Source organism: Chelonoidis abingdonii, chromosome 2 (genome assembly GCF_003597395.2).
Source record: "Chelonoidis abingdonii isolate Lonesome George chromosome 2, CheloAbing_2.0, whole genome shotgun sequence".
NCBI classification, from domain to species: domain Eukaryota; kingdom Metazoa; phylum Chordata; order Testudines; family Testudinidae; genus Chelonoidis; species Chelonoidis abingdonii.
In genome coordinates this window covers 241,147,444-241,171,215 of record NC_133770.1, presented here as the reverse complement: position 1 = coordinate 241,171,215, position 23,772 = coordinate 241,147,444, and the positions used below count along the sequence as shown (strand labels likewise).

Here is a 23,772-nt window from a genome sequence, read left to right as displayed (position 1 = left end):
CATTCCTATAAAACCCTTCAATAAAACATGTTTGACATTTCAGCTTTAGAGCATCTCTGCCCCAGCCGTGGTGAGTATGGATGGCCCACCCGGGGCAAAGAGGAAGGAAAAAGGAATTTCGGTTGCATGAACCAATAATATTTTCCACAAGCAGTGGAGTTTTTACCAGATATCTCACTCCTGAGATAACAAAGGCACAGAGATCTCAGCTGCTACCTAGGCCTGTATGCCACTAGGCTGTTTACTGCAATGGTACCAGTCAAACTTGTTGCAGTCTGGTATTGGAAAGTGTCCACCACAGAGGAAGAAATAAGGCAGCCCTCCCTAGAAACCTTTGGGAGAAGATGACAGAGTATCTTCACGGAAGTTTCATCAAGATCTCTCAGAAGGATGCAGGGGACATCCCTCTGTACACAAACAGAGTGTTTTGCCTGGCTACCCCTGCCCAACACCACAAGGGAATGAAAAGCAGATATGAACTCTGCCTCAGTTTGCCATACGAGAAGAGGCAGTAGTGCAAGTAAAACAATGAAAAGACCTTAGGGATGGGCCAAACGCCATCTTTAAATTTAAGCACTATAAGGGAAAAAACACATGCACCTGAGGTCTTTTGACGCTTGTCCATGATCGGCTGGTGGGAGTGCAAGACCATGGTGGAGTCTCAAACAGGTCCTGGTATGTGGCATGGCTGAACCCCCCAGTGTCTCCCCTCTCCTCCTCACTGATCACAGTAGGGGTCTCTGTTTCAGGCTCCTCCAAGGTATCCATGGGGTCTGCTGGGGTCTCCATCAAGTATGACAGGCAGCTCACTGTAAAAGAGGCAGGTCGGCGGCTCAGCACCAGATCAATTGTTGGCCTCTCTGGCCCTGTGGGATGCCTGCCACATTTCCTTTGCTTCTGTTGTACCCCTTTACCTGCATACTCCATGCAATCCTTTAATAGATGTCCACACTTCATGACTGGTCCAATGCTGTGCCTGCCCAGCCTCTCTTCCCCACAGGCCCAAGAGACCTAATGCCTCCTGTTTACTCCTGACAGGGCTGCATCTAGGTATGGAGTCGGCCTGGTCAGGTCCACACAAGGGAGAGATTCTAGGTGCGCTTGCCAAGGTGGGAAATTTGAAAGATGCATTTCAAAAATATGCTGGATGTTTTAAAGCATGTGACCCTGGGCAGTGGATTTTACAATTGTGACTAGAGTGGTCACTGTTGCAAAGAATGATGCATTGTGGGATACCAGCTGGAGGATTGTTAAGGTCAACATAGGCCAGATGGTGTCTACATTCACTGCATCACCCTTGGCAGGTAGACCATGGCTCCATGCTGTTCAGCGAGGTGGAATAATTGCATCTCTGCAGCAGGCAGATGATGTCAGTCAGACAAATTTGACTGTAGACACATGCATAAACAGGTCAATGCACGGTGACTTACATTAACCTAGCTTTGTAGTGTAGATCAGTCCAAAGAGCCCAAACCATCATTAATTCTGACTTTTTCAACTCTCTTTACACAACAATTTTTTTTTTGGATATCCAGGAAAGCCACTGCTAATCAAAATGTGACCTTTTCTGTGTCCTATACATTGCTGAGTTAGGGTAGGTGAACTTTACAGGCAACATGGTGATGTCCAGTCAAGAAAATAATCAACAAATTATCAGAGGGTTCAACTGCAGTTTCTCTGATGTGTCATTTCTTTTCTATTGCTATTTCTGGCTATGATCATAGAGTCAAGGCATGCAGTCAATTCCCATTGGCTAAAAAAATCCTTTCTTTCCGCACATTTGAATCTGACAGAACTGGGAGTTTGCCGGCACACTGCCATTAGGCAATGTCCAATAGATTCATGCAGCTTATTGATATTTAATTGTGTTCAGTATGCTCCCTAATGTCTTCATTAAAGATACACTGTAAGACTGTGGAATACTCATATGTACTCTCTGCCCTGAATTAAGCCAGGAACATCCTGCTGACTCAGGGTCTATATTCTCAGTGGAATTATAATTTCCTAGCTCTCTAATCTGATATATGACAGGATGAGGGAACTCAAGGTTTGTGTAAACATGACCAAGACAGAGTTTCATCCCTCCTCATTGGCTCCCTCACTTAACTCAAATGGCCCAGGCTCTTCCCTTATCTTAGGCCAGGTTCTGAGTGGGAATGCCCCGGGGCTTCCCACTTCCCTCAACTCCAAACATTTTTAGTGGCAGCTCAGCTGGGTTCCTGCTGCGGGAGGGTAGAGGAAGACTGGGTAGACTTGTTCCTTCCCCCACACATATCTGACAGCATTTTCTAAGTCAGTTTCTTCATTCATCAGCAGCATGACTGGAAACCCTGCTCCTGCTGCTACCATTTAACTGGCAATTGCATTACTAGAGGGCTAACAATGCCCAAGAATGCAGTGTGCTAAGGATTCCAGTTCTGGAGGCACAAATTCGTATAATTGCTAGGGGTAGCTTTCACTATCACACTGGTGCTTTCCCTGCTCTGTAGCTAAGCAGAAGGGTTCAGACTCTGCAGGATTGCCAGACTAGAACCTTCCGTGGCCACTACCGTACGTTCACAAGAAATACTTTTGTTTTAAAAACAAAAGTGTTCAAATACAAGTAGCTTGAAATGCAAAATATTGATTTGTTCAGATAGTTAGTGACTGAAAGTCCTGTTTGGGTTCAGAACAGGATTACCCTCATTAGGCTGAATAGAACATAGTAAAGTATTTTATCTTGATGTTTTGGCGTGAATGCATCATATCATCCTCTGGGAAACACACTTTTCAGTAATTTTAAATTGATCTTACACAGCACAGAAACGAGCACATTGTTGCAGTTAGCTGATAGCAAATGAGATGTAATGAGAATAGACACATTCTATTCTCTTGTGTTACGACAAATACATTTGACTATGGGCATCACATTACCACAACTTAGCTCCCTATTACATTATTACACATCTTTTTGGAACCCTACCACTTGCTGATGTGAGCTGACTGCTTAAGCAGAAAGGGAGACCACTAAAATACAGACAAGTACTACAAGAAGAGGCACTGGTGCTGAATAAAATAGCATAAGAGTGTATGTTGCTTAAGTTGCTAACATACACCCAAGAGAAAACAGAGGTTCCCACCACATGTGGTCATCCAAGGTATGTCTATGCTGTGATAAAAGACTCGTAGCACAGTTGCAGCAGGCCTGGGTCAGCTGACTGGGGCTCACAAGGCACAGGCTGTGCGGCTATAAAATTTCAGTGTAGACTTTCAGGCTTGGGCTGGAACCTGGGCTCTGAAATCCTGTGAGTGGTGTAGGTCTCACAGCCTGGCTCCAGCTTGAGCCTGAATGTCTACACTGAAATTTTATAGCCACATAGCCTGCACCTGTATGTCAGTTGACATGGGCTTTGAAACTCAGCGTCAGATTTTTTAGTTGCAGTGTAGCTGTCCCCTGAAGATCTTATAGCCCTCATCAAAGGTATGGAGTTGTCACTGCTGGTGTCCTGGTCAAATTCCAACTCAGGTAATTGCATTCTACCTAATTTAGTGGCAAAGATGGTGAGTGCAACATGAAAGAGCAGTGTAATACTGTCTTGGAGTCTGGTTAGATTCTGGACAGTTCTTAGAAGCTTAAGTAGCAGTTGAGACCACAACATTTTTTCAGCTGTATTTTGCTAGGAGAGCAAGACTTTTTCTTTTGGATGTAAACCTCACTGCCAACATCCATGCGTTTGTCCTAGATGACTGTAATGAGATGTATGGGACTGTGTTAGGAACACATGAAGAGCTGAAGCTGGGTTACATGAGCATTACATCAGGAAGGAAGCATAGAAAGTGATACCTAAGTCAGCACTGGACTGGCTGGCTGATAGTGCTGTACCCAAAAATGAAGCATTGGTGTTCTATAAACCAGTGGTTTGGGTCCTCGTAAGCTAAGAGACAACTTCTCTCTCTGAGCTAATAGAGTGCTTGATTTGAGTCTTATCAATTGTGGCAAATTGCCGGTACTGTTCTGCTGGGTCTCGCGCTTTCTCTTCTCTGGGGTAGGTTCAGGGCGCTATTGCTTGCCTCTGAACCAGTTCTTAATCACTCCCCTAGTGTCCTTGGAGGAGGGGAGTGGAGAGGGAGGGACCTGGGCCCGCCCTCTACTCCAGGTCCCAACCCAGGGGCCCTGGGGTTGTGGTGAACCACTTGACTAGCGGTTTCTTCCCCTGGGTTACTTCCCTCTCATACCCATCAGCTTGTGAAGGGCTTCTCGCCTCTCTTCTATACAAGCCTGGTGCCCCTTACCTAGGGTTTCTGTTGGGCTTCCCAATCCACCGCAGCACTCCTCCAAACCTTCTATTTCTCTCTGGACAAACTCTTCTCTTCTGCAATCTGCACTCTGCTCCAATCCAACCTTTCTCCTTCAACTACCACACCCTGTCTGACTGAAGCAGGGGTTTATATCCCATGACTGGAGTCAGGTGCTCTAACTGGAGTCAGTCAGGTGCTCTAATTGGCCACAGCTGTTCTAGTTAATCTAAAGCAAACCTTCCTCCCTTGGCAGGGAATACGGCCCCCTGCTAACACTCTTATGCTGCCCTCTGGCCATGCTGTATCACACAATTAAAATGTGAGAGGACTAGAAGCAAGAAATTTTTCCATAAGGGAGGGTCTTGATTCTGGAATTTACTTCACCCATTGGTCTGCCAGAGCTCAGATTTGTTAACTTGCTGAACATGTTGTTTTGCAAGCTTTTGTGAATGATGCAGGATTATGAAGGATGGGGTTGGAGGCTGCAGAATGGCAGACGTGGAGTCTTGCCCTCTTGGAAGAATGAATTCATTTTTTTTTTATGGGGGAGTAAATGGAGCTGAAGAATTGGATATCTGGAATTCTAATTTTTTTTGTAGGTGCTTATATTTTAAGTGATGTAATATGCTTACACTTTAGTATGGGCAAAAGATGAATAAAAAATAAATACCTTTAGCACCTTCCACTGGACATAATAGTCTTCACTTCTTGCCCTAAACTGAATTATATATTGTGGGACCATGTGTGTCAATAAACCCACTGCATTCCATCCCCTAGAGAAGACTTAATTTCAGTGCTGAATGAAATAATCCTCAAATAGGTCTTATCTACCTTAGAGATTGAGGCTTAATAGGTTAATATATGCATAGCATTGAGATAGTTAGAGAAGAGCTGCCATAGAAAGTATTCCTAATCTATCGATATCTTTCCCCAGTACAATTGAGTAGTTTTCTGCCCTCTGATTTTCTTAGGTTTCAATCTGCCCAAGAACCCTAGCTCTCCAGGAAATGTCCATGATGGTAGGGACACATGAAATTCATTTATTTGTAAGCCAACATGGTTATTTAGAGTCTGATCTTGAACTCTTTGAAGCAAGGTTGTTCAAAATAAAATACAGAAATGCATATACAATTGTAGAAAAGTGAGGAAACATCCCAATATATTATTGTCTAGAATTCTCCTCACTCCCATTTTCTTTTACTTCTAAAGTACCAAGGGCAATCATTCATCCCAACTAAACTTCAGCAAACAATAGTCTATTCCAAAATTCATCTTTCACATATGGAAGCTTTATACACTGCAACTATAGCAGCTTTACCAGCCTTTACACATTAATAAAACACTAAAAAAATTGTTTTAAAATGGAGACTAGGTTTTCAATAGCATTCTAGGAAGAAAATGTCTAATGCAAAGTTTTACAGGCTAATAATATATAAAACAGCATCTATATGAATCTTTCACAATGTAGTTTCCAATAGCTATTAATTCACAAGCTGAGCGTCAGTCCAGGATGAGTATTCAAATAGTCATCATGATGTAAAGTATTGTTTAGAAGCAATATTACATATCCTTATAATAAATCTCTTAATGACAACTTAGAGCCTCTCCCCTAATGAACCTATCAAGAGTGGTTTGGGCTTTTCAGAACACTCCAACAGTTATGGTGGATGTCAGTGGAAATACTCACTTGCATCAGGCTCACAAGACCAGTCCACTAGAGATGAATGCTGAATCAATATGTGGAATCTCAAATCTAATCTTAGACATGCAGGAGCAGTTATTGTAGAATCAGTTACATTGATTGTACCTCTATTGAGACACAAAGGATCTACTAATTAAGTGGTGAGACAGAATCTATTCAAAGAGCTCTAAAACCAAAAGAAAACAAAAATAAAGCCCCTCTATTTTTAACTGTCAATCAGTTTTGCACAAAAACAAGACTAGAACTCCATTATGAAAGGGAAGAATATTCTCACTTGGGGATGAAATTCACTCCTGTACAGAGAGTCAAGCACAAGTTCTAAAGTGGTGCATAAGTCTTGAGCTAGCCTTATATACAAGGATGAATTTTTGACAACTTCTGAAGGAGCAGAGTGCCACAGTTCAAGGCAATTGCACATGTATGCATGGGGAGCTTCTATAGTCCACCAAGGGCACCCACTCCAAGCTTCCAGCTGCTCAGACATCATCTCTCTTGGACAAAAACTTGCATCTCTCCCCCACACACTGGCACTGATTCTCCTCCATTGTCTCTAGTACAGTCCACTCTCTTGCTCCTGGTCTACAGGCAGCTGAGTTTCCAAGTGTATTTTATCCTTCTCCAACTGCAGTTTCTCCAGCTCTGTCAATCTGCCCACAATTCTTGTTGCAGTGGTGCCACTGATCCCAATGGTTGCTGCCTCTGTCAGCTTCTCCCTAGCCTCCCTCCAGAGAGTTGGCTCCAAGATTTCCAGTCTCTCTTTTTGCTATTCCCAAAAAGACTGAGATTTTCTCTGTGCTGTCCCCTTCTATAGTACTGGTTTTCACTGCTGTTGGCACTTATGGCAATTCACACTGTCATGGGTCCCACACAGGTTGTCAACATATATGTCAATGCAGGGCTACTCTCCTATATTCCACTTCCATGGACCCTCAAGGGCACCCACTCTAGGCTCCCAGCCCCTCAGTCATCACCTCTCGTGGGCAGAGACCCACACCTCTTCCCTTCTTCCCCAGGGTTTTTCCAGGCTGCACAGTTCCCTGCATACACTGTGATAATCCGAACATGCCCAACTGCATAAATAGGTCAACATCTGCCTTTCATTCTCTTCAAAAGCTATGAACAGCTGTAACTGCCAACAGTTATGATACTATACAGCCTTTTCTAAGCAAGCATTTTTATTTTTAAGGTGAAAGCATTACAGAGAAAACAAAAACAATAAGAGAACATACACACATACTGATAAGCTTACCAGAGATCACTCTTCCTCTCCTCCAACAAGGGCTCTGGTTGGTGTCAGTCCTTCAAACCCCCCATGGTTTTGTGATTAGAAGTTCACAACAGCCTTAGATCACAACCAACACCAACCATGAGTAGTTCAGTTTTTTCTTTATACAGTTTTGGCCCTTGATCTTGGCCTGACGTAACAGGTAATCAGACGACGGAGGTAGCCTCCTCAGGGCATAGTTTAAAAACCTGGGTTATTGCATAACTGGGTGTGACGAATTAACATTCACATCCTCCTAGAGTTTCCCCAGGCAAACCATTTGATCCTGTTTGTCCCAAAAGTCATTCTTGTCTGACATTGTTCAATATGAATCAATGAGGTCCACAGTAATACATAACCTTCACATTTAATACGACGGACTCAAAAGATACTTAAACGTAATTCAGTACTTTTTTGCAAGGATATTGCAGGAAATTGCCATATCTGTCAATCTGAGTGCTCTCAAATTTACACAATAAAGGCTTCAAACAACCTTAGGAGGTGCTCAGCACCACACAGGGCTAGGCCTCTAACTTTTGTTTTTAATATTGTCATTTGGGATGGAGGGACAGAGAGCTGTGTGGTGCTTAGTTGAAGTTGCCTATTACTAGGTTTTAAACCTTTATGCAGCACCTTTATAACCTGAATGGCAAGGATACTTAATAAGAACCATAGCAGAGAGATCGGTATATGTAAGTAAGGTATGCAAACGTAGCCATACACAAAGATTCCGTTACATTTGAGGCCACCTAGCAGAATAGGAGCCAAGATTAGCCCTTATACATATAATGTACCATTCATAAAAGTTTTGATGCAATTAGTGTTCATTTCACACATATGCATGCACCTACCTCATTTCTTACACAGTGTTTTATTTCAGAGATGGGTGGATTGGCATAATTTCTGAGCTATTCCCCATCTCATCTCATCCTCAAGAATATATCAAAAAGGCACAAGACCTAAAGAAATATATGATATACTAAAACAAGCTGTGTCATACACAGAAAAGAATCTCTTTAGATTTGTCAGTGATTATATTTCCTTTTTCAATACACAAGATACTTAATTCATTATTGTAATAAAGTGAGCCTGGCCTATATATTTATACATTATTTTCTTTCTTCAATACAATTATATATTAGTTCTGCCAAGCCTTTTATATTTATTTCCTAGTTAAGCAAGAAAAAGCTATTATGACTCTCTAATGCACTTTGCAGTGGGAGGAGGATGGTTATGTTGATGTTCAAGAACACTGCCGTAAATCAGAAATGTAATTATTTATGCAGATGGGGGATGCGTAATACCTTATAAAGAATGGCATCCAGGCAAAATGTAACTACTACGCTGTGAAAATATTATCTTATTAAACCTTTTTCCTTGTGCCATTACAAGCAGTGACAGGTTCCCCTATGCCACTGCAAGAGGAGGACAGCCACAAATTGTCCGGAGCCTTCTGGTTTCCTTCCTCTAGGACCAAATTTCCACTCCAGTCTCAGTTTCTTCTCCTTCCTCTCCCCAGTCAGCTGTTCTACAAAGAGCTGTATTGGCTCTTAGATTGTTTGTGAAGAGCTAGAGGGGGAAGCTCGTCTGGGACCCGCAGTTAACAGGAACTCTCCCTTTATATCTGCCATGCAAGAAGGGAAATCAGAGGGAGTTCAAATCTTCTGCCCTTCACAGCCTGTGTATGAAGACAGTAAGGTAGTAAGAGTGCAGACAGAGAGAAGGGAAGGGAAAAGGAGAAATAAAACTCTGGCAGAATTTGACAAGGAGTGAAGACAGTAAGAGAGAAAGAGGCCAATAAGACAAGTGGGAAAAAGAGCAAGTTTGTGTGTAGACAGAGTCTTTCACTGATTTAATTTTGAGTGGGAAAAGGAAAGAAAAGGAAAAGTTGAGAGTCTGTGCAGGCAATTTATGCTTATTGGAGTCCTGGTCTTGAATCTTCTCCTGTGGTGAATAATTTTGACAGCAGTCCAGGTGTACAGTTGCCAACTTTGGTTGGATGAATTCCTGGAGGTTTCTTCACATGACGTTATCTTTGATTAAAGATTAATCTTTAATTCCTGAAGACTCCAGGACAATCCTGGAGGGTTAGCAACCCTCTTCACTGAAACTCCCCTATACTCCAGTGAAGCTGAGCTGGCTTAACATGTGCAGACACAAACTTCTATAAAACAGTGACTGGGCAAGCCACATGTATGGATGCATATGCAGTCCAATGAAACAGACGTGGGAGAATTGTTTCTAGGTTCTCCTTTGAATTGGTGTTGTATTTTCCCTAGTGCATTCAGAATTAAAAATCTTGAGGCAGAATTAGTAGTCACTCTATTTATGCACAAACTGTGTGAGTGAGTGTGAGACTTTGCTCCATACTCGCCTCCTTTTGTTAGCCAGCAAATTTCTCTCTACTTACCAAAGTACATTAATTGTCCTCTCTTCTACTCCCTTAACTCATCCCAAAATTTGGGGGTCTATTTTAGCATGGGGAAGTGCATCTACAGAGTAGCCCCAGCAAACTGGACTTTCTGTCATCTGACTTGTGTGCTAAGATTTGAGCCTTGGCCACACTGCTGAAATTTTATACCTTAGGCAACAGCTATATTTTGCATCATTTAAAAAGCTTTTCATGTTTTGTATTATTCTGCCTTCGAGTACTCACATCTCTCTCACTGGCACAGAAGCCAGCGTATGTTTTCCCACTCCTTTCTAGAGATTCACAGAATCATAGATGTTATAGAAAAGATCTACTAGACCATCCTGTTTTATCTGGTTGCCAACGCAATAACTACTGTCTCCTAAACTTTTCATACTGTTTGGTTTACCCTGATTTTGAAAGCTATAAAGGTTTCCAGCACTGTGTTTGGGAAATCCTCCCCACTTTTTCCACTGTGATCCCATGTTTCAGTTTCTTGCTAGTTACTATGGAATGTGCGTGTGTGACTCTAAAAGATCAATAAATAAATCTATGCTAGTTTCTAGTCCTCTGCTAGCTTCCATGGAATCTTCATAGGAGGCTGCTGGTGTTTCTCCCCAGCCCAGGAAGGACTGACACCACACCCAGAGGCTGGAACACCCTGTTACACAAGCACTAAGGAGCATGACACATCGACTTATAGGGAGTCTGGCATCCAGTCAGTGTGGATGAGCAAATCTGGTTCATGAAAGGACAGGAAATGTGAGCTAGCTCATGACATCAGGGCTCAAAAGCCCATTGGGCATTGTGACACGCAGATAAAAAAACTGCTGCTCTAACAACATGCCAGTTGCTAAAATGTAACTATTGTGCTCCCAGAGACTTTGATGAGAACACAGCCTTCCTTCTGAATACACATCATTGCTAGGACATGCAGGGAGAACCAAATTCTGCTCATTAATGATTGACATCCACCCTTTATAGAAGGCTGCAGAGCCTCCATCTGAGGATCTGAACACATTTTACAAACATTAATGATTATGCCCCACAACAGCATAATATGGATACTAAACCTTAGTGCCATTAAGAGACTTGCCGAAGATCACACAACAAGCCTGACATATCTAGGAAAACAATACATTACTGTGCAGTTTTGCTGAACTCCAATCCTAAACTTTAGCCATTTGAACAGTCCTCCTTTCTTAGGACAGGAATACAAGAGAAGATTTCAGATGTAAGATTAGGACAGTTCTGCTGTCATTTTGTTCTAAATGGAGTTGTAAGTGAAGTTCATCTTGCCATTCCCAAACATTTTCAAGCAAGAAATGAATTAAAAGAAAAACTGGAGGTATTTTTAGAGAGAGAGAGAGAGAGCGCTTTCCAATTCATTTTATGATCAATAAGAAGTCTACTGGTTAGGTAACGTCAGCTTCAAAATTGCTTGCTATTTAGCTACAGGCATAAAAAGTCCTTTGAGAAGTCTGAGTTAAATGAAGTTATAGATCTGAGACTAGGTGTTAATTATTCCCTCTACTGCATGTTCAAAGGCATAGAGCCTCTCAGGCAGATGCTGCCGTTTGCCAGCTTCATTGAATGAATGCTAAAAACATCCTGATCTACTCTTAAACAGAGAAACAACTTGTCATGACTTGCACTGTCAGTGTCTGAAAACATGCGACCTTTGCTACAAGTGAATGGCACCTAATAGCCCAAAGGTACGTTAAATGAGTTGAACGCAGAGCTAGTCTGACACCAACATTAAGTCAGGTCTTGAGGATTCGGTAGAATTGTGATTTTTTTTTGGTAGTTCAGAGCACCTCAAATACCCCATTTTACAGAAGCAACTTCAAGTTCACGCATCGAAGGGAAATACTCATTATTTAAATAGCAAAAATAAGTTTTTAATACTTTTTCCTCGTTAGTCCTGTAATGCTAATACAGCTAGACGGGGCGGCTCTAGCTTTTTTGATTCCCCAAGCACGGCAGGCAGGCTGTCTTCAGCTGCTTGCCTGAGGGAGATTCCTGGTCCCGTAGATTTGGCGGCTTGCCTACAGGCAGTCCGCCGGTCCCCCGCCTTCGGTGTACCTGCCGCCGAATTGCTGCCGAATCCGCGGGACTGGTGGACCTCCCACAGGCAAGCCACCGAAGGCTGCCTGACTGCCGCCCTCCCAGGGACTGGAAGGGCGCCCTCCGAGGCTTGCTGCCCCAGGCACATGCTTGGAGCGTTGGTGCCTGGAGCCGCCGCTGCAGCTAGAAGAGAACAAGCTGGATTTTAGTCTCTCTTGTGTATCAACTAAACTGTTTGACATTCCAGTCTGATACACCTAAACAAAGCCACCAAAGGCAAGGGGATTGCACAGCTATCTCTGTGGGCATAAAGTAAACATAATGGAGTTGCATAGGGGAAACTGAGTGCCTAATTTAGCTTGCAGTACCTTTAATACAGGAGGTGTGCAAGATGGAAGCTCAGTTTGACTCTCAGAGCCTTGGTAAAGTTTGCAAGGCCTCCATTTAGAGGATACATCTGTGTACTTGTAAACTGAGCATATCTGACATGGAAGTTGATGAGACACAACAAACAGGGAACCCCACACAGTTACTTTTTCAGAGTAGATCCATATTTTAATAATAATAATACAAACCCCACCAAAGGTAACAGAATAGCTCAGTAACCCTGGAGTTCTTTCTGGGATGAAAAAGATTGTATCCTCCCTCTCATCATCTTCTCCTTTCCTTGTGCCCACCCAACTCTTGGACCCTCTTTATCCCTTCCCTCTCCCACTGGGAACTCACTTCTTCCCATTCTGAGACATATTCCTTGCACCCCTTATCAAGCCAACAGCTAGCTCTCTGCTGCTCTACCATTATAACAGTCTGCCAAGTCTTTAGCTCTGCACCACCTCCCCTTGATGCTGTCTGACCTGAATGGGTTGAGATATAGCCTGTATACTGGGAAAGAGGTTTCTCTCCAGGTGTTAGGCAGGTCATTTCTGGACTTTTTCATCCCAAGAGCTAGCCCATCTCTCTTTCTCCCTCCCACACCACCTCCTAGCAGCCATGGAAAGCCTGAATACTTGCCAGTTCTTAAAGCGTCAAACACTTATCTTGTTTCCTACAGATTAAAAATTCATACAAATGATCAAGCCAAGTACACTGAGTATAAGGGCCTTCTGCCAACATCAATTCAGTGCACGTCAGAAAAACATAACCCCTCAAGAATATTAGGTATAGTCTCAACATAAGGTTCTACAGACACCCACCTTCCTTGCTTTGATATGGTTTGTGGTCACTAATTGTAATGTTAATAAGTCAGTCCAAAATGTGGCCCAAATACAATATCTGCTTTCTAATAGTTTCTCCCAATCATGTCCTTTTTTGGTTCTAGGCACATTAGCAATAGTTATTTGTAGTTCTGCATTTTCACTAACAGGTGGTGCTCACAGTTTCTTCCTATGTTTCTGTTTAGTTCAGGAAACACATTATGGGGAGGGTCTATTTAAATAGAAGATCCTGTTAGGGTTGCCAGGTGCCTGGTTTTCAACTGGAACACAGGTCAAAAAGGGATCCGGGCAGCTCTGGTCAGCATTGCTGACTAGGCCATTAAAAGTCCAGTTGGTGACACAACGAGGCTGGCAGGCTCCCTACTGGCTCCCGGGTAGGGATCAGCATGACCCGCTGGCTCCTAGGTAGAGGGGCAGCCAGAGGGACTTGGCACGCTGTCCCCACCCACAGGCACCACCTCAAGTGCCAGCTCCGCAGCTCCAATTGGCCAGGAACCACAGCCAATAGGAGCTGTGGGAGCGGTGCCTATGGGCAGGGACAGTGCACCAAGTCCCCCCAGCTGCTCCTCTGCCTACGAGCCAGAGGGACATGTTGCTGTTTCCTGGAAGCTGCCTGAGGTCAGCACCTCTGAGAGCTCTCACCCCAAACCCCCTTATGTACCCCAACTCCCTGTCCTAGCCCTGAGCCTCCTCCCACACTCCAAACCCTTTGACCCCAGCCTCACCCCAGAGCCTGCACCCCCAGCTAAAGCCCTCAGCCCTTCCCATATCCCCCGGCCCCAGCCACGTGAAAATGAGCGAGTGAATGAGGGTGGGGGAGAACGAGCAACAGAGGGAGGGGGGATGGAGTGAGTGGGCTGTGGGGCCTCGGCAAAGGGACAGAGCAGGGGCCTTGAGGTTCGGTTTTCTGCAATTAGAAACTTGGTAACCCTAGGTACAGTTAATATTAACAAAATGTTTGTGAAAGAATCTAAAGAAGCCTGTGAAGGATGCTTTCATTCCAGTAACAACTGAAGTGTCATCACATCTTTATTTGCTTTCAATTAGCTGCATGGTTGAACCTACTCATGGTTCTGGCTGTTTATAAATATAGAGCTAATAGTTATCAAGTCTTGCTTTGTTAATCAACAGTTATATTTTATGGCTGTAATAATCTTACTTTACAATTGTACAACCTCTTTCATTCCAAAGAGTAGTGTGCAAGCTACAGGCCTGGTGATATGAGGTGCTAAGCATGTCTTTTCTGGGAGTTATGGGTGCTCTGTAGCTTGAAAGACCAGACCCCATATATAAACAGTGCCCCAGTCATCCCAAGGGCTGATGGAGGCAGTCTGTTATCTATCCAAGGTTTTGATATAACCCCCATTATCATAGGGTCTAATTGTTAGTATAGTCATCCACACAATACCCTTGTGAGGTAGCAGAATACTATTACCTCTAGGCACAGAGAGGCTAAGTGCCCAAGACAACACAGGAAGCCTGTGGTGAAGGGAATTGAACTCTGCTCTCTCAAGTCATATGCTTGTGCCCTAACCACTGGACCATCCTTGCTCTCAGTAGTATACCACAGAGTACAAACTGAGGGGCACATGGGGTGAGTGTGTCACTAACTTGGTTAATTGGTATCACAGATCATCTCTCCTAATACAAGTATCAGAGGGGTAGTCGTGTTAGTCTGGATCTGTAAAAGCAGCAAAGAGTCCTGTGGCACCGTACAGATTAACAGACGTATTGGAGCATGAGCTTTTGTGGGTGCATCCAATGAAGTGGGTATTCACCCACGAAAGCTCATGCTCCAATACGTCTGTTAGCCTATAAGGTGCCACAGGACTCTTTGCTTCTCTTAATACACACATTTCAACAATGGATAGACCAGAAAATCTAGCTGTAACTCCTATCCACTTAACCGTCAAATGAAAAAGTAAGAGCATAATGTGGTTAATTTTTCCCCAGAAGGAATGTTTTCCTCACTTCCAACATTTTTTCAGGTGAAGGAATGTACTTTAAACTGAATACGAAGGGGTTGTATATCTGACATCCAAAACTCAGACCTCCCAAACTGTCTAATATCTCATTTTGATGCAGAAAACAGTCCACTTCCCTCTTAGGGAACAAAAGACTGCCAACCTGGTGAGACAAGGAGCAGAGCAATGTTGTTCCAGATGGTGAATTCTAAGGGAGATACATATATGACAACATTTCTTTAGACACTCTTTTCAGCCCCAATTCAGTAAAACATTTAATTATTGAAGTCAATATGACATGAGCACATACTTAAAAGTAGGGCATGCCTTTAAGGGCTTTCCCAAATGCAAATGGATTTAAGTGATTTACTGAACCAGGACCATACACCACTTTCCCCAACCACTTAACAACATCCCCCAAGTAGACGTGTTAGTACAGGTTGAGCTAATCTTACACACCTATTTATAACAAAAACATTACTTACCATAACAAGGTAAACTGCCTCCTGAACACCCATTTGTGACCAGAGGCCATTCTGCAGCACCCTGCTTCTGTTTCCCCTCTCTTTAGGCCCTTAAGAACTGCACACCCTCAGCCCAAAGGTAATTTAAACACTCCCCTTCTAGGGTCCAATTTATTAAGTCCTCTGGGTACACACTGGCCCTCCATACCCCAACCTCAGCTCAGTTTCTTCCACTCCCTTAGAGAGCTCCCAGCCCTCCTTCCCAGAGCTGGGTCCCAATTCAGTCACCACTCCAAGGCTCTACCTAGCTGGAGCTCATTCCTCCAGCTCTGAGTTCCAAACTCTCCTGGTGTTAAGGCATGAGGAAGATCCTAGCAGGCTACTCCCAGGCCTCCTACCTGGGGCAACTCTCCTGGTCTTTATAGACTTCACCACACCTTCACCTTCACTTTCCCCTCTTAAAGCTTCCTGCTGTTCTCATAAGGTTCACCTGCTCTCCATTACATGACTTTTATTTCCCCCACCTGAGGAGGTGAGTTAAACTTGTCACAGGTGAACTGCGGCTCATTTCCCTTAGGGAACCAGCAACCCTCTGACACATTTTGAACTTTACTGTGTCTGAACAACTATATATAAGGCTGCGGTTTTTGCTTTGGGCTTGACTGTTCTTTCATTCTGGTTTTAATACAGAAACTGGGAAAGATATTTCATTTTCAGGATTTTTTCCCCATGCCCTGAATGTATTGTTCTAATCCTAATGATGTTATAGCAGTGGTCTCCAACACGGTGCCTGTGGGGGCCTCTTAATGTGCCCATGTCCTGGACCCCGGGAGAGCACCCACCGAAATGCCGCTGAATTTCGGTGGTATTTTGGCGGCAACGCCTCTCAATGACACCACTTGTGGCTAACAAGTGATGTCATCGAGAGGCATCGCCTCCGAATTTCAGGGACAACACCTGTTGATGATGCTGCTTGCCGCTGACAAGAGACATCATCGAGAGGTGTCGCTCCTGAAATTCAGCGGTGGCGCCCCTCGATGACGCTGCTTGCCGACAGTAAGCGGTGTCATCGAGAGGCGTCGCCGCCAAAATGCCGCCAAAATTCGGCGGCATTTCGGCGGGTGCTCCACCGCTGCAGTGGTCCTTCGGCTGGCAGGCAAAGGTTGGGGACCACTGTGTTATAGGGTTCCTTCCTTATAAGACATTTTGAATTTTTGCCAAAAAAAAAAAAAGGACACCTTTGGATCAAGTTTCTGGTGGTAGAAACGTGGCTGGAAAACAAACAAAAACAAAGAACTGCATTCTTCTTACACACTGATTTAAATGGTAATATAGAAGAGGCTGTAGGGAAAATGGACACAGGCAATCTTGCAAAATCCATTTCTTCAAGCATTCTTTAAAACCTATTTTAAAAGTGTTCATATCTCACCACATCTATTTTTAATTCTGATGCCACTTCATAGCAGCAATTCGCTACCAAGACACAATAATGCAGCTGACACTGGCTGGGCAGGGAGTGACTTAGCTAATATGGTAGCTACAACATAAATACAGTAAAAGATTCATGAATAGTTCCAGGAGATTCACATTTAGAATCCTTCAGCTTGAAATCATGACGTAACTATCATTAAAGCTAAATGTCAAGCACCAGATTTTCAAAAAAGTCTGAGTATAACATAACATGCAAAAATGTGCATATTTGGATGTATAAATTACATGCACAATTACAGTGAGTTTACATGCACATCCAACTAGGAGCAATTATTACTACATACACAATTTCTGTGCACTAATGCAAACATATTTCTGAAAAATATGGTTTCAAATGTTAAATTCTGTCTATAGTAGTTAATTGAGGTTGGTTATTGGAACATCAGTGAGTAATGTATCAGAAAATCTAACTTGGAGACAAAAAGTATTATTAATAAATTATATACATTAGAGACATAATATTTAAGACTCAAGTAAAAAACTGTCTCTTCTCCTTTGTTGGCACACTCCACTTGTTTCAACTGTAGCTTAAGTGACAACTCTTCATTTCATAACAAACTTTCTGAAGACATTCCTGATGTCCTGCATGAATATGGATTACATTTGTGCTTACCTCATACTGAGCATATGAGATAGTTTCTTTATGAGTCACCATGAATTTAAATCTGTGGGAAAACAAGCACTTTCCTGAAATGTTTCTCTCCGCTAATAAATTATAGTTAATGATGGGTGAATCTTAAAAGATTCAGGTCAGATGAGCACTGTAAAGTTCAGATGTTTATCCAAAAATGTTCTAAAAATGTAAACTTTTTGGATCTGCAGAAATGGGCTAGAAGCCATCCAATAAGACACTTTCAGGATATTTATGGTATTTTTTGCTTCTGGTCAGGTTGGAAACATCATGAAAACTATCATTCATGTTATTTTGTAACTTCTTCTTCTGGGCAGAACTAAGAAGTATAGAAGTTCACAAAAAAAAGTTAAAGAGTTTTCAGATTTCGAAAAGAACTTGGTTTAAGTTTGTCTCAAGCTTTGAGAAGATTTGAGACAACTTGTTCTTTGATCCAAACTGGTCATCTATCTCTTATTACACGTTGACGCAAAAAGCAGAACCTGAAATTTTGGATCCATATCTTTACATTCTTTAAATCTCAGGTCTATCTCTACTAATTATTGACTGATAAGGTTTCACTTGCCTTTGTCTTTTGGGTATTATAAAGTGCTTTCATCCGGCTCTAGGAATTTTGCTGCCCCAAGCACGGCAGGCAGGCTGCCTTCCGCGGCTTGCCTGTGGAAGGTCCGCTGAAGCCGTGGGACCAGTGGACCCTCTGCAGGCAAACCGCAGGGGCAGCCTGCCTGCCACGCTCAAGGCGCTGGCAGAGCGCCCCCCGCAGCTTGCCGCCCCAAGCACGTGCTTGGCGTGCTGGGGCCTGGAGCCGCCCCTGCTTTCATCACTGTGATCAACAATGAGTAGTTTTCGTTATTGCCCAAATAATGAGTAAAAGCAATTTAGGTAAATTTATATGGACGAGAACGCTCAAACCCCTTCTTGAACAACAGTTCTGCTTCAAGAAAGTACAAGATGCTGTGTTTGTTATTTGGCAAGGTGACAGAGAAGTGGCTAGAGTACAAAAAGGATAGCTTCTGAGCTTCTGTAGACCTTGAAAAGGCATACAGTAAAGTGGACAGAAGTATGCTCACACCAGTGCTGAGAAAATATGGAGAGGGTTTAATAACTATGGTGAATGAACTACCGCAGATCATCTAAAACAGTGATCTGAACATATTTTGCAGTGACAAGGCCCTCTGAATTGGAAGTCGGACTGCATCCAGAGTCAGCCCTCAGTTCATTGCTGTTTATCATATTGATGGACTACGTCAACAGGAACTACCCAATTAGAAAAGGTGAGAAGCTGTTATATGCAGCTGACAGAGCGTCCCCAAAAGAAGACCTTGAGGAAATAGTAAACCAGTGGTTTGGTCAACTAAGCAGGCACGGGATGAAAATGAACATGACTAATATTGAGGTCACATGGGTCAGTAGAGGTGTGACAGGGAAACTACATACAGAGATTAACGGTGTATAACTAAACCGGACTGGCCAGTTCAAATGCCTTTGTGGCTGGGTTATGAGAGATGGCAAACTTGAAAGTGAAATACAGCCCAAACTGGGGAGCATTAGAAGAGTGTGGAATAACATCTCAGGAGTTGTGTATGACAAGCATATCCCACTGAGACTGAAAGGCCAGGGCAAAGAGACAGCAGGTTCAATGCCTGCAGGTGTTTAAAGTGAGATGTCTTAGTGCAATAAAGAGAGTCACGCAAAGGGAGAGATTGTGAAATGAGAGCATTATGACAGAAGTCAAAATTAGCCATATGGCTGTCAAAATGCAGGAAGTACAGTTTTGCTGGTTTGGACACAGAGGATGAAGGAAGAGAACCTAGGGGAAGTAGCATGACAGAAAAGGATGGTTGGAAACCGAAACTGAGGAAATCTGAGGAAGTGATGGATTGCATCAAAGAAAATGGTAATCAGGTCAACCTTTGTGCTACTTCGGACAGGTGAAGATGGCAGATGCTTGCATGATGACCCAACCCCAGGTGATGGGGGAGGGAGGAGGAGGAGCAGGAGAAGATGTAGTAAATGGGAGAGACCATTTAAATAACACACACACACACACACACACACACACACACACACACACACGTTGTCAAAAACTAAAGCCTCTCCAGTTGTTGTGGAGCAGCCCTTATGATATTATATTATGGAAGCCATCTCTCTATTTAAAAATGATGATGTGTTCATAGCAAGATGACGATGAAATACTTTTCACTCTAATGGTGACTAAGGACAAAGTCAAACAGCAGCTACTAAAGCTAGATATTTTATCAGCAGGGCTGAATAACTTGCATCCAAGAGTTTTAAAAGAACTGATCAAGGAGCTCTCTGAACTACTAATGCTGATTTTCAGTAAGTCTTGGAACACTAGGATTTCAGAGGATTGGAAGAAAGCTAATGTTGTGCTTATATTTAAAGAGGGCAAATTGAGGTAATTTTAGACCCTATGAAAATAATGGAATGGCTGATACCGGACTTGGTTAATAAAAGAATTAAAGGAGGGTAATGAAATTAATGCCATTCAGCATGGAAGACAGATCTTGTCATACTAACATGATTTTTGTTTTTATGAGATTACAGATTTTGTTGTTAAGGCAATAGTATTGATGTAATAATTTCTGTAAGGCATTTGACATAGTGATGACATATGATATTTTGATTAAGAAACCAGAATGATACAAAATCAACATGTCACACATTAAATTAATTAAAAACTAGCAGACTGATAGGTCTCAAAACTTAACAGTAAACAAGGAATCATTGAATGGGTGTCTTTTTAGTGGGGTTCCATAGGGACTAGTTTCTTGGCCCTATGTTATTTATCATTTTTATCGGTAACCTGAGTGAAAACAAAAATCATTACTGATAAAGTTTGTAGATGACAGAAAGATTAGGGGAGTAGTAAATAATGAAGAGGACAGGTCACTGATACAAGGCAATCTGGATCATTTGATACATTGGGTGCAAGGAAACAACATGTGTTTCAATGGGGCCAACTGTAAAGTCATACATCTAGGAATAAAGAATGTTGGCCACACTTATGGCATGGGGGACTCTATCCTAAGGAGCAGAGACTCTGAAAAGGACTAGTAGATCATAGTGGGTAATCAGCTGAACTTAAGCTCCCAGTGTGATGCTGTGGCCAAAAGGGCTATTTTGATCCTTGGATGCAGAAACAAAGGAACCTTGAGTAGGAGTACAGAGGTTATATTTCCTCTATTTATTACTGGTGTGACTCATACTAGAATACTGTGTCCAAAATTCCAGAAGGATATTGATAAATTGGAGAAGGTTAAGAGAACGGCCACAAGAGTGATTAAAGGATTGAGAAACTTGCCTTATAGGGATAGACACAAGGGGTATATCTACACAGCCTGCGGCAGCAAGCCTCCCAGCTCAATCTGTTGAATTTAACAAAGAAAAGATTAAGGGTGACTTGATCGGATTCTGTAAGTACCTACATGTGGAAAAGAACTTTGATAATAGATGGGTCTTCAGTTTAGAAGACAACTGTATAACATGATCCAATGGCTGGAAGGTGAAGCTAGACAAGGCTGGACTAGAAATAAGCTGCAACATTTTAACTGTGAGAGTAGTTAGCCACTGGAATAATTTACCAAAAGTTTTGGCGGGCTCTCCATCACTGGAAATTTTAAAGTCAAGACTGACTGTTTTTCTAAGAGATATGTTCTATTTCAAACAGGAATTAATTCAGGGACAGACTAGATTATTAGTGTAGTCCCTTTTGGCCTCATTATATATGAATCTATAGATATATATTTTAAGCATTGCTACTGAAAAAGAAAAATTAAAGGAAAAAAACCATAAAATCTGTCCCAACAATTTTAATGGACCAGCCAACAAGTCATTCCATTATGCAAGACATCATTATTGTGGGGGTGGCAGGGAATTAACCAAGTGCATGATCTGATTGGCTAAATAGTCTTATGTTCTTTACAATTATCACGAAACGCTGTCTAAGGAACTAGCCATCAAATTTACTGAAAAAAAAATGTGGTTAGTTAACGTTTAAAATGTAAATGGGCTCCAAACCAGATCTCCATTCAAAACCCCCTGAACTCTGGGAGGTTCAAGAAACAGATCTGAAAGTTGAGCTTGAGCCTATTGCTGTAATAAACAGTGGTGAGACAGAAAAACTAAGGATAGGGTTAGTGAATAAACGCACTCGCTAGCTTTATCCCTCTGCAAATATTGGACTTAAATACAACTGAGGTCTCATGTAAAGTACATTTGATTCCTCCTAACTGCCTTTCATTACTAGCGATGTCTCAATTTTAGACATACATTTATTTCTAACCCTCATAAACTTGCTATTATCTCACATGTATTTGAATTATTATTTCTGGTGAAATAATCTGCATGTAAATAAGATGACAGGAAATGTTATTGATGCTGAAGAAATGAATCTCAGACCATCTTAAGCTTGTTGCATTATATCTTGTGATTTCCATTGTATGACACAGTCTCAAAATGTGTTCTGCATTTTGACTTTGGGAGGTTGAGAAGTAAGATTTGATTGTCTCTCCCTAGTTCCTTAATGCACATTTTCCCACATCACAAAACCACCAGGCAATTTGCTGTACTAGGCAAAATCTGCCTCACAGTTATCCAGGACTTGAAATAGACAATACTGCAAATCTTGTCTGAGTTGCATTAGCAGAGCTATATGAGACAGCTCACATAGCACTTGCCTGCACTATGGCCAGCTGAATGCATTGATATTAGCTTCTTGCTTTCATGATCACTGACTTCACAGAAACTGGAAAAAAAAACCATTACTTTTGTTTGGCATACATCTTTTCTTTCAGAAAAAAATCCCTTTTATCTTGCCATGACTATCCTTGGCCTTCAAAAAATGAAATATGTCTTTTTCATAAGGACTAGAGAGGCATACATTTTGGTCATGTGTTATTTTTGAACAAAAGAAATAATTTTGTGATGTTTTGACAATAATGTTAATAGTAGCAAAATATGGATTGCTCACCTATCTTGTGTAATCATTTACAGATTCACTATAGCATTAAGGGTCCTTGAGAATTAATCTTTAAACCTTTAAAGTTTGACAGGATGGAACCTACAGATGATTTACTACAGTTTAATTATTGACCTAACTGAATACCTAGGCTGTGCTGCAAATGCTTGTGGCATGGATGGTTTAATTAATTACTGGTTAAGTGTTTAATTTCTGTACCTTTGAAGATTTTCTGCTGCTAATGTGATGTAGTTAATTTTCATAGCATTAACAGAAGTCTTTATGCCTTGTCCAGTGAGTTTATTACATTCAAGACCTGAAAAGAGGGAAAAATTAGTTAATATTTCAAGCTGCTGTGTATTATACATTTTAGTATCAGAGGGGTAGCCGTGTTAGTCTGGATCTGTAAAAGCAGCAAACAGTCCCATGGCACCTTATAGACTAACAGACATTTTGGAGCATGAGCTTTCGTGGGTGAATAACCACTTTGTCGGATGCATGTAGTGGAAATTTCCAGGGGCAGGTATATATATGCAAACAAGAAGCAGGCTAGAGATAACGAGGTTAGCACAATCAGGTGTGATGAGGCCCTCTTCTAGCAGCTAAGGTGTGAAAACCAAGGCAGGAGAAACTGGTTTTGTAGTTGGAACTACATATATATATATGGGTATTCACCCACGAAAGCTCATGCCCCAAAACGTCTGTTAGTCTATAAGGTGCCACAGGACTCTTTGCTGCTTATACATTTTAATTATCTCATAGGCCCCATTCATACTGAACTTAAACTATCTTTTGCAGAACCAGTCATGCTCAACTACCCTGATGTACCAGAGCCTAAATTAATAAGTTGCCATTGTTAAAATAATCAAAGTGATAGAATTTACAATAACGTTGAATGTTTCCTGACTTCCTGATGCTGATATCTTCATTTCTAAAGTACATATCAGTGCATAGCTACACTTCCTTTGCCTTGAGCCACATCATCAGATCGGAGTTCCAGTTGAGAAAAGTCATTAAGGCAGATCTCACTGAAAATCAGGAGAGCCATTCATCAGTAGATATTAACTCTGTGGCACTTATTTGTACATATTATTTTGATAATTCAGTTTTCAATAGACAGTAGAATTTTGCTGAAGCACATGCTTTAGGATTCATACGGTGATAGTATTCTCTATCTAGTTCTCAGATAAAATTTACTATAATAGCAATGAGCTGTTGTGAGGTCTCAGGCAGTATTACCAAGAATTATTTTTACTAACTCTGCTACAATGTGTATTAGTATATGATAAATAATAAATAATTATAT

At 42.0% G+C, this 23,772-nt stretch overlaps 1 protein-coding gene across 1 annotated transcript in view; it reads right to left on the bottom strand.

Annotated features, from left to right (window-relative positions):
- The window catches only part of SULF1 (sulfatase 1), a 155,836-nt gene extending 133,128 nt beyond the window's left edge, over positions 1–22,708 (bottom strand). The window contains exon 1 of the mRNA XM_075063067.1: positions 22,686–22,708. The gene's annotated coding sequence lies outside the window, so the exon portion shown is untranslated. The remainder of the gene's footprint in view (positions 1–22,685) is intronic.
- Positions 22,709–23,772: the final 1,064 nt, after the last annotated feature.